Here is an 11,406-nt window from a genome sequence, read left to right as displayed (position 1 = left end):
AAAGATTTTCTATCATAAATCAATGGTTTCATCAGTGCAACCAAAATAGAATTATGCTTTCTATAGAATCCCTTATCATTATTTTCATGTAGGCTACTAGTGTGAGTACCATATGTTGGGGTGATTTTATTGCAATTATGTTTTTTTGTATATCAAAATAGAAATTTGGGCTATTATTCAGAAGACAAGCAGATAAACCAGAAAAAATAACACATATTTAACTTATCATTTTCCCTTTCTTCAGGAATGTGTGTATTGTTCCCCTGCAAAACTCCCAGTTGATTTTAATTTCCTTCCTAATGAAAGAAGCCATTATTTGATCAAATATTTCCTGATCTGTGGAGGGAAATTCTATAAAGAATTGTTTTTTTCTATTTTCTCTGATATAAAAATAGAACATCAGTGTTCTAACAACACTGTTCCTCTAAAAGGAGGATATTGAACATTTATTTTTTAAATAATGGAAATGCTTCTTACGGTTAACTCTAACTGAATTCAGTGGACTGTAATTTAGTTGAATTTGTAGGTGTTTACAACTGAGTGCCTGATTGTATTCAAACACTGCAACCTCTCACCTGAAACTCAAAGGAGCCTGATGCACATGGACACACAAAGTGTGTTTCCTGTCATTAGTGTGCAGATTAATTCTTCTGCATAGGCGTACTGTAAACCTGGGATATTCATTGCCATAAGGTTACCACAAGCACTTCCACTTCAACAACATTTAAAGAACTAAACAGAGTAGTTTGAAAATTTCATGGTAACTTTCAGTATGTTTTACAAAAAGCAGAAACATAACTTTCTGGGAAGTGTTTTTTTGTTGTGATACTAGGATATATATTGTACTTGGAAACTTTTTGATTGATAGTTTTATGATTTAATTATTTATTTAAATTGATTATTATTAATGGAGACCCAGACGGAAAACTGAGGAGAACACATCCCCCCCAATATTGACAGCGTCTCCCACAATTCTGAAATGAAACCTATGCCCCTGCTTATGCCAGTTGCAGCTGTGGGCACAGCAGATGCCAAATAATGTTACAAACAGAACAATACATTACACTACAGGAATTGCTCATGTAAACATTATTGTTCTTAAATGCAGACCCTGTTTTGCATAAAGAACCGGTGGTGTTGAGACAGTTTGATTCAGTGCATTTCAAAGGATCATTACAACAGGAAATCACACCACCAAATCCTGAAGTTCAGTAAAATGAATTTAGGCAGACAGTGTTACATTTTTAAAATAACAGTACAGTACCCAAGACTAGCAAAGCAACTGGAGCTCTCACTAATCCATTTGGGGCAAAGACGATGAAAGGCAAAAAAACAATGTAAATTCTCTGAGGTTTGAGCAGCACAAAGATGCCAATTCAGGATTATGTTATTGGGGCTCCAGCAAAGACACTCCAGGTATGTTGCCTTGTTATATATTTTTCTGAACCTAATCTGTGTGTTTAGATTAGCTTTCATTTTTGAATCGAAATTACAGACTTGTCTTATTACCAACAGATATTTGTGGACATTGAACAAAAACATCCCAGTAAAAGATTAATATTTTTTAGCATCACATGCAGTATTAAATTGTAGGAGCCCTCAATGCTTCAGTTTACTAAGGCAAGGTTAGGTGTCAAAATATAAAATATAACCTCCAATATTTGAAAGAGCTGTGAGCAAATGACAAGACAGTATTGTCTTTACTTAGAGTACAGCATTTAAAACGATGTGGTGATTTTAAAGTAAACTGCAACTCAAATGGAAGAACAGAAGTATCTTGCTTGATTTCAAATCCTCTTCAATGCACTACAGCAGGGGTCTCAAAATCAATCCCTGGAGGGCCATGTGCATGCTGGTTTTTATTCCAACAGCCTCTTCAATTACTTAATTGGTCTAATAGTTTAATTAGCTAGATACATTTAAACACCTATCCAGGCCCAGGGATATTTTATAAGCAACTGTACCTTGAATCAAATGAACTTTTAGATCATCAACTGTAAAATACCTCACAATACATTTTTTAAATGTCAAATTGAAAAAGGAATTAGACAAATTAAGTAACTGAGGATTCAGTGCACTACAGTATATTTTCTAGTGACATGAGAAGTGCACAGTGCACTGAAGATTTAAGTTGTTTTAGGCCTTAGATTGAGCAAAAGACTAAATTCATGTCAATCACAAGTCTCCACAATTTTAGTTTTTTTCCAGCTGAAATGACTATGAAGAACATGAAGAACTCCTAAAGAAAGCTTTTGCCGCAGAAATATAAGTCATATGTAATCATCATCCAACTGCAACTATCCATCAAGCACTAACATGCACTATACCATACATCCCAGAGTGGTTTGATGGAGTCCCCGTATAAACAAGGTTTGTAGAAATAGCAGCTAATTGATTAAGAACTTTTGAAATGGTATAGGTTGGAGAAACATAAGACCCAGCTTCTGCATGACTATTTCAAAATATAGCTTAATGGTGAATGTTTCAGCAGATTTAAAACCATTAGCACAAAGGTTATATAAGCAGTTTGAATAGATGTGAAATTCCATAAAAATAGGGTGATGGTATTGCAGAAGCACCAGTCCATCAGCCCCACAATGCTTCAGTCGGCACAATGATGGTGGTGGCAGCTGCAAGTTGAGCTCTCCTAAGCTTTCTTTCATCTGATCTCTGGTTTCAGCTCTGTAACAGGGCTCAGGTGTGGGGCTGCAATCAGGGGCTTGGTTGGTGTGGGGGTGGGGATACAAAATATATAGCAGTGTAATAATCAATCAATTAAATACAAACTCCACACAACAAAATAAAACTATAATCCATAATTTTTCCTTATGTTCATAACATTACAGATTGTATTCAACACAAGGACAGTTTGTATAGGCAGGGATAAAAGGAGAGCATTTGTATTTAGTAGTAGCTATTTAAGTTATTAATAAAGTCTCAATGTTCCATTGACATACTGGAAAAACTCAGTGCAGCTGGACTGGGAGTGAGTGATGAAATGTGTCCCAATCACCACTTACTGAAGTTCTCAGTTTTCAAATACAATTTCTAAATATAAGGTTTTGCAAATGTTGATGTCTTGAGATTCAGACAATCATAATGTTTGCATGAGATAAAAACTTCATCTGAATATGTGTTGGCGGGGCCTATTTCACATAGTGTCAGAAAAAAGAACAGATGAAACAGAACAATACGAAGGAATCTTTCAACAGGCATGCAGAAATACCTAAAAATGAAGAGATTACAAACCATTTTGAAGTTATGAAGGAACATAAAACAATCTTATCTTACCTTTCTGTTTGATATACTGTCCAGGGTCACAGGTTCTGTGGCATAGTTTACAACCCTCTTGGTTTGGCTCCTCACAGTATTACCTCTTCATATAAGTCCACGCTGGGTCAGAGTCTCTAAACCCAGTCCTGTGGGACAACTGAAAATGATTGTGTTTAGTTAATATTATGAATGTACATTACTACTATATCCTAATCATACTGTCACTGCAGGAGAAGGCAATCTGCAATGGGGATTTCAGCACTGCAGCAAAGTGACCACTACGGCCAAATCAGTAATCAACACACAACCACCCTCTCTGATTTCATTATGATGAAACCGTCCACTTTAAGATGTTCTGCTGTTTGGCCCCCTTTTGGTTTTAGTTAAGTCTGTTATTTATTGGCTGTAAACCAGGCCGCTGTGATCCGTCCCTCTGAGGAGGAGCAGCGACTGTGCGTTTGTGTTTCGTGTTAAAAACAGACACAGAAAAACACTACTAGCGACACAGCCTGAGAGGAGAGGACTTTGTGTCTGTTTGATTCTCTGTGCTTTACAGGATTGGAAACAGCGTAATAAACACGTTTCTGTTCAGAGATATTAGGAAGAGCTACACGTGTAGAGACAACAGTATGTTCAGACAAGCACGTCCCCATAACAATACGGTTCCATGCGCAGCAATAATACTAAATAGCGAATATGCATTGTTATAATTATCGTCATCATTTGTGCTAGTATATATGTATTTTAAACAGCACAACGTGACTTCTTTAATGTATTACTCTTTCTGCAGATTTGTAGCTGCAAACAATACTATTTGCCGTATTGTTTATAATGTACTTATCAGATCCTTAACCCGGGCAAGTTACAGCTGAAACATCATCCGGATACAATGTAGCAGCTTTAATTGAACTAAAGTGCGCGCGTCTCAGTCATGGCGTTTATGGACGCATTTATTAATCCAGTCCTTATGTTTTAGAGGAAACCCAGATCTGCTGTATTTATTTATTCATTAATTTAACTTGTAGATGGACACGTTAACTCGTGTTGGCCTTCACACTGACTGTCCTGCATACCATTCACAAAACACAGCCTGAAACACCGGCCAGTTATTCATAAAGTATTAATAAAATCGGCTGCTACGATGCGATTATTATCCTTCAGTTTATTGTAACTAGTCAGGCGCTGCACCGGTCTGTGAATCACAGTGTTTAATGCACTCGCATATTAACTGTATCAGTCATTGTGTCTGTACGTGGATTTCACTCCATGCTGCTAATAAAACTGCAATTTCTTCGTGATCGCAGTCGGCACTTATATCTTCCGACACAATGTATCTGATCTCCTCCTGTCCTCAGTGGGGGGGACGCTTACGGACACGTCCAGCCAGGCCCGGCGCTACGTAAAGGCAGAGTGAATACTGTTTATTGGGTTGAAGTATTTTACATTTCTTAAAATAACACAATTCCAATTTTAATACTTGTGATTAAAATCATTTAAAATATCAGTTCTTAAAATCACTTAAAATTTTTAAAATCTTGTGATTTTTAACAAAACTAAAACAATTAACTTTAAAATAAACGTGCTCAAATCAAATAAACAAAACGTGATAAAAGCAAAAAATTGCACACCAACAAAAGAGTCAGATACATTGAAAATAACTGAAAATGCATTGAACAAATTAAAAAAACAATTAAAAAGGAAAAAATAAAAAACAAACAAAAAAAGTCCAATGCATTTTAAATTAAACCCAAAACGGTCAATGTATCTGACAACAAAATATAACAAAACTATACCTAAAAAACCCTAAACAATGTGATTTAAAAACAACTAAATCTTTAAAAACAATTAAGATTCATTATTTAAAATCTTCTTTTAAAAACAATCATTCATAAAATCGTAAAGGCAGAGTGAGTAGGCAATTGGCTAGGGCCTCCATAACCGTAACATCCATATACGGGGGTCCAGGTTCCCACAATTTATGGGGGGACGCGGGGAAAGAGCTGAACAGGTAAAAAGTCAAGACGATACACAAGAAATCCCCGAGGGGATCTGACAACTGTTGATTGCCGCCCCGCTGAAATCGCACTGGATAAACTGATATATTTTTCTACACATCAAACACACTGCACTGTCCGACTCACACAGTGGAAACTGGGTCTCGGTTATTGGATTCTTCCATGTCCAGTCCTGGCCAACCAGAACAGAGGACTGTCCGGCAGCAGCGTCTGTGAGCTTCTGATTGGTAGTTTCAGATCAAAATACACAGCAGTTTATATGAGGTGATAATTACGCAAAACAAATACATAAGAATAACTTTCAGCTCTAAAATGTCATCGAGTGGGAACGAGCTCGCCAGGACTCTCTGCTGCAATATTTTGGAACGCATTAACAAAAAATAGATTAATGCATTAATTGCAAGAATGCAATGTGACAATTTTTGCAATTGCAATTAGTTCTGAACTTTATTTAAAAAAACTCATCTGACACAACAACTTTATGAAATACATTCGGAAACATACCTGTTCGTTCAAGTTCCAGTGAAAACAAAATATATAGCAAAAGCTGGCTGTGTGTGTTTTAATATTAGTTTGTTGCTCCTCTTTCCTTTTCTCTCATACTGTCGCAGAAGGGTGTTGGCTTTTAGGTGGGTTAACATACCAGCTGTAGATTTGTGGTATATTAATTGCATTGCACATATTTTACACTTAACAGTGTTTTAATTTACTTTGTCAAAGTATTTCCACGCACCTCTCTGAGAGGAAACGATTGGTCGTGTTTGTAGCGCCGCAGATTTCCGCAGATCCGATTGGCGGAGTCGCGCAGATCTGTCATTGTCAGCCAATCACAGACAAGAAATAACAAATCCCACCCTCCCGTCAATTTTCATTACAGCCACATAGAGAGCCAATCAACCGTACAGGCTTTATTATTATTATTATTATTATTATTTTAACTATCGAATTTTAGATTCACTTGTGGATAGTGGCCATCTTTAACGAATAGTTGAATATTCGGTCTCATCATATATATATATATATATATATATATATATATATATATATATATATATATATATATATATATATATACACTCACCTAAATGATTATTAGGAACACCTGTTCAATTTCTCATTAATGCAATTATCTAACCAACCAATCACATGGCAGTTGCTTCAATGCATTTAGGGGTGTGGTCCTGGTCAAGACAATCTCCTGAACTCCAAACTGAATGTCTGAATGGGAAAGAAAGGTGATTTAAGCAATTTTGAGCGTGGCATGGTTGTTGGTGCCAGACGGGCCGGTCTGAGTATTTCACAATCTGCTCAGTTACTGGGATTTTCACGCACAACCATTTCTAGGGTTTACAAAGAATGGTGTGAAAAGGGAAAAACATCCAGTATGCGGCAGTCCTGTGGGCGAAAATGCCTTGTTGATGCTAGAGGTCAGAGGAGAATGGGCCGACTGATTCAAGCTGATAGAAGAGCAACTTTGACTGAAATAAGCACTCGTTACAACCAAGGTATGCAGCAAAGCATTTGTGAAGCCACAACACGTACAACCTTGAGGCGGATGGGCTACAACAGCAGAAGACCCCACCGGGTACCACTCATCTCCACTACAAATAGGGAAAAGAGGCTACAATTTGCACAAGCTCACCAAAATTGGACAGTTGAAGACTGGAAAAATGTTGCCTGGTCTGATGAGTCTCGATTTCTGTTGAGACATTCAGATGGTAGAGTCAGAATTTGGCGTAAACAGAATGAGAACATGGATCCATCATGCCTTGTTACCACTGTGCAGGCTGGTGGTGGTGGTGTAATGGTGTGGGGGATGTTTTCTTGGCACACTTTAGGCCCCTTAGTGTCAATTGGGCATCGTTTAAATGCCACGGCCTACCTGAGCATTGTTTCTGACCATGTCCATCCCTTTATGACCACCATGTACCCATCCTCTGATGGCTACTTCCAGCAGGATAATGCACCATGTCACAAAGGTCGAATCATTTCAAATTGGTTTCTTGAACATGACAATGAGTTCACTGTACTAAACTGGCCCCCACAGTCACCAGATCTCAACCCAATAGAGCATCTTTGGGATGTGGTGGAACGGGAGCTTCGTGCCCTGGATGTGCATCCCACAAATCTCCATCAACTGCAAGATGCTATCCTATCGATATGGGCCAACATTTCTAAAGAATGCTTTCAGCACCTTGTTGAATCAATGCCACGTAGAATTAAGGCAGTTCTGAAGGCGAAAGGGGGTCAAACACAGTATTAGTATGGTGTTCCTAATAATCCTTTAGGTGAGTGTATATGTAGCATTATGATGGGTGTATTTTGATAAGAGCATTTTAGCTCTGAGCTGAAGCATTTATCTAAAGAATGAATTCTTTTAAAGGACTTTATTAAATAAAGAACTTTACAGACTGCGCATGCCCGCCTGTGCCCACCTGATCAGTGGAGTTTTACAGCTGGACAATTGACCAAGTCGACTGTATACAAAAGTGTTCAGTCATTTAAATAGCTATTTGAGTCTTAAGAAACTTGACCCTTGGAACAAACAGGGCCCTGCTTTCCTCAAAGACTTTGTCTTCAAGTAACTATGGTGGAAACCCTACTTGCCAAGAAGATTTTGTGCACAACCTTGGAGCCTTCAAACCAGTGGAAAATGTTTTGAAAAGACTCTACATTCGCAAAACCCCCAACTTCCAGGTGCATCGACTGAGTGGAAGTTCTTGGACAAAGCCGAACCGGACTGCCTTTGTTCCAAACCCCACGGATCTCGTGCCGTGTGCTGTTATCTGAGCCCGAAGCGACGAAGTTCACATAAGTTTAACAGTTTGGAGTTCACCATTCATGACATTTGAGAAATCAATTAGAAATGTTAATCTGTGATTCATAACTCTAGAATGTGTAATATAATTTAGTTTTAAGAGAGTCTCAGCTCGTTACCTGTATAAAAGACACCTGGGAGCCAGAAATCTTGCTGATTGATAGGGGATCAAATACTTATTTCCCTCATTAACATGCAAATCAATTTATAACTTTTTTGAAATGTGTTTTTCTGGATTTTTTTGTTGTTATTCTGTCTCTCGCTATATATATGTGATATAATGGCAAGGCACCAGGCCTTTATTTAAGGTAGTGCATAAAACACTTAATGTGGTTATTTTGAAGTAAACTGCAACTAAAATCCCTTCTCTGAATGGAAGAATCTTGCTTGATTTCAAATCTTTCCCTGGTATAACTGCAGTGAAGTAATATCATTATGAACAACCTTTTAAAAATGGCAAATTTAGAGTCTTGGGCTTCACACAATCATACTGCTTGGTGGTGGTGGGGGGGGGTTATTTGAATATCTGAAATGCACAAACATTCAAAAGTTTAATAGGTTTTATTATTATTATTATTATTTTTTATTATTATTATTTATTGGCAGATGCCCTTATCCAGGGCAACTTACAACATAAGTGCAAAACAAAGTGCAAAAATACAGTTAAGTAAAAGGCATCAATCATTACAAATTCAATTTACATAAAACATAGCAATTCAGAATATAATACATTTTACAACTTCCAATTTACATAAGCAAGTACAGTAAGTGAGGTCTTACATCCTGGATGGTAAAAGCTAAGTGCTGTCAAGATGTAGGGTCACAGTCAGGGGTTACGGGAAAGGGAGCAAGGAGGAAAACAATCAAAAACGCAAGAAGCATAATAAAACTGTGAAGTGCTATCTAACAAGGATTAAAAGTACTAATATTATAAGTACAGTCTGAAAAGATGTGTCTTGAGTAAGTGCCGGAAGGAGGTCAAGGACACTGCTGTTTTGACTTCGGTAGGCAGGTCGTTCCACCATTTAGGGGCCAGAGATGAGAAGGAGCGGCTCTGGAGGAAGGAGAGTGGAGAGGAGGCAGAGTTAGTCTTCTGGCACTGGAAGACCACAGTGGTCGGTACGGGATGTATGGAGAGACGAGTGTCTGAAGGTAACTCTGTGCAGTGTGGTCGAGACAGCGGTAGATGAGGGTTTTAACTGGTTTCAGACGGCAGTGGTCAATTTGACAGAAGTTCAGATGTAGTTAATTCACATTCTGAAGTCCAGTCCAATCTGGAGAGTTATTCCTCGGAGAGGTGTCAGCTCTATTCCTGTATCACACAGAATCCTTGTTACAGACAGCACTGCAGCTTCCCAAATCTGTCTCTGCCAGCAGGTCAGTTTGTGACGTCACCTTGACCCCAGTCACACAGCTGAGCCTCTATATCACAAGTCCATCTGAAATCAACAGATAAATCAGCTGTCCACACTGTAAGGGAATACTAATCTTGGTTACAACACTACTGCTGTAGTTATGGTCTGGCTGATCTTTTCCAAAATATTCCTCATCAACAGAGGGTGTCCATCATGTTCAGTTCATTGTCACCTGCTTGGCAGTCTTCTTCTATAGCTCATATTCCATCAAGAGCAGGACTTTTACCAGTGCTCCTCCCTGTGATAAGGGCTGAGCTAGGAGTGCAAAGAGTGACATCATTATCATTGTTGGTTGTGCTGAGGGGAGCTGTTCCACATGTAGGATCAGATGACTAAACCTGCAATGTCCCTCAACACAGGCAAGTCCAGTATATGAAGATCCCGTCACACACATGGTGGCAGAGGTGAGGATTGCAGAGGCAATAAAATCACATACTGAAATTCATAGTATTTTTTAAAAGTATGTCATACAAAAATTAATCAATTTCAGTACAAACATAACTTGGTAGGAATATGTATAACAGAAAAGTACAGAAGCTTATAAGCTCTCAGAAAAAAAATATTGCGTTAATATGAGATAATATTGTGTTATTCACAATAATTATAGTTTTAATAAGAGATAATATTGCATTATTTTAAAACATGTAGTAAGTAGATTGTAGGCATATGTACAGTAAGGATTACAAATATAATTACAAAAAAAATATTTAACCATTTAAATGGAATCAAATGCATAGTTTCTCATTGTGTTTAATTCCAAGTCCATATCATTATACTGAAGCAAGTATAACCCCCTGCCACTAAAAAAAATCATGTTGATCCTCCTATAGAATGATCTGAATCTCAAAGCAAACTTCTCATATTAATGCAATAATTATAGTGAAATGACACAATCATATTTTTGTATCTGTGGTGCTAATAAGCTTCCATATAAATAGTGAAAACACAATAAACTTGTAGAGACTGACTTGGGGGAGTTCACATCATTGGATTATCTTGACTTCCTGGATAACTAATCTGAATCCTTATTATAGCTACTGTAAAATACACTTACTCTTTATATACTCACTCAAAATTGATGTAAATGGTGTATCGGCCAGCATAAAGTATCTTAATTTGAACTGCTAAATGTCAGTGTTAAAAGTGCTGGTCCTACTCATGAGGAAATCTTTGACCTGCTTTGGAAAATCAAGCCCATAATGTTGTGCTGAATGTATAGTTATTCCTTGGGAAAATGCTCCAGGTTGTTTAGGGACTTACAATTATTTTCTAGGTAACTTTATGAATGTTATCCTCTTCATAGCATACTAAACCTGGAAAATATACACTAACAGTCTATACACTCCAGTATGTGTCTATCAGCACTTGATGCCCAGTCCCAGTTCCTCTGTACAAAAAGCATGTCTGTGAATCTCCAAGAATCACTGTGCTGCTATATACAACTGCAAAACACAAACATGGTATAAACAGTACAAACTATATATGTTTTAACAGCACAGTACAGAGAGTGTTTCTATTGTAAAGCATAGACAGGAATTGCATTTGTTTTTAAACAGCAGTATGTATGGATTAAATATCAATACACGAAAAAAGCGTATTGTTTGTTTGTCAGAATAAAGTTAATGGTTTACCACCGGTGTCCTCAGGAACATTATGGCAAACCTTGGAAACAACATCTTCTGTCTGTGTTCTCTGTTCAAAACAATTAAAAAATGTTATGTTTATAATATCACCTTCTTTATCATCGAATATGGAGTTATTTAAATTTACTCCTAGTATTACAGTGGGAGCTACAGTACATCACATACATCCTGATAAAACCCTTTTTATAACATATATAATTTGAAATGCATTTGTTTTTTACATTTTTGTGAGAACCACACCT

The 11,406-nt window shown here is 37.4% G+C and overlaps 1 protein-coding gene across 1 annotated transcript in view; it reads right to left on the bottom strand.

Moving 5' to 3' along the window:
- Window positions 1-11,406, bottom strand: part of LOC136714055 (tumor necrosis factor receptor superfamily member 14) — a 42,548-nt gene that overhangs the window by 28,515 nt on the left and 2,627 nt on the right. The gene's annotated exons all lie outside the window — the stretch shown is intronic.

This window comes from Amia ocellicauda, chromosome 18, assembly GCF_036373705.1.
Source record: "Amia ocellicauda isolate fAmiCal2 chromosome 18, fAmiCal2.hap1, whole genome shotgun sequence".
Taxonomy (NCBI): domain Eukaryota; kingdom Metazoa; phylum Chordata; class Actinopteri; order Amiiformes; family Amiidae; genus Amia; species Amia ocellicauda.
Note: the sequence above shows the minus strand (reverse complement) of the source record. Positions and strands in the feature narration are given on the sequence as shown.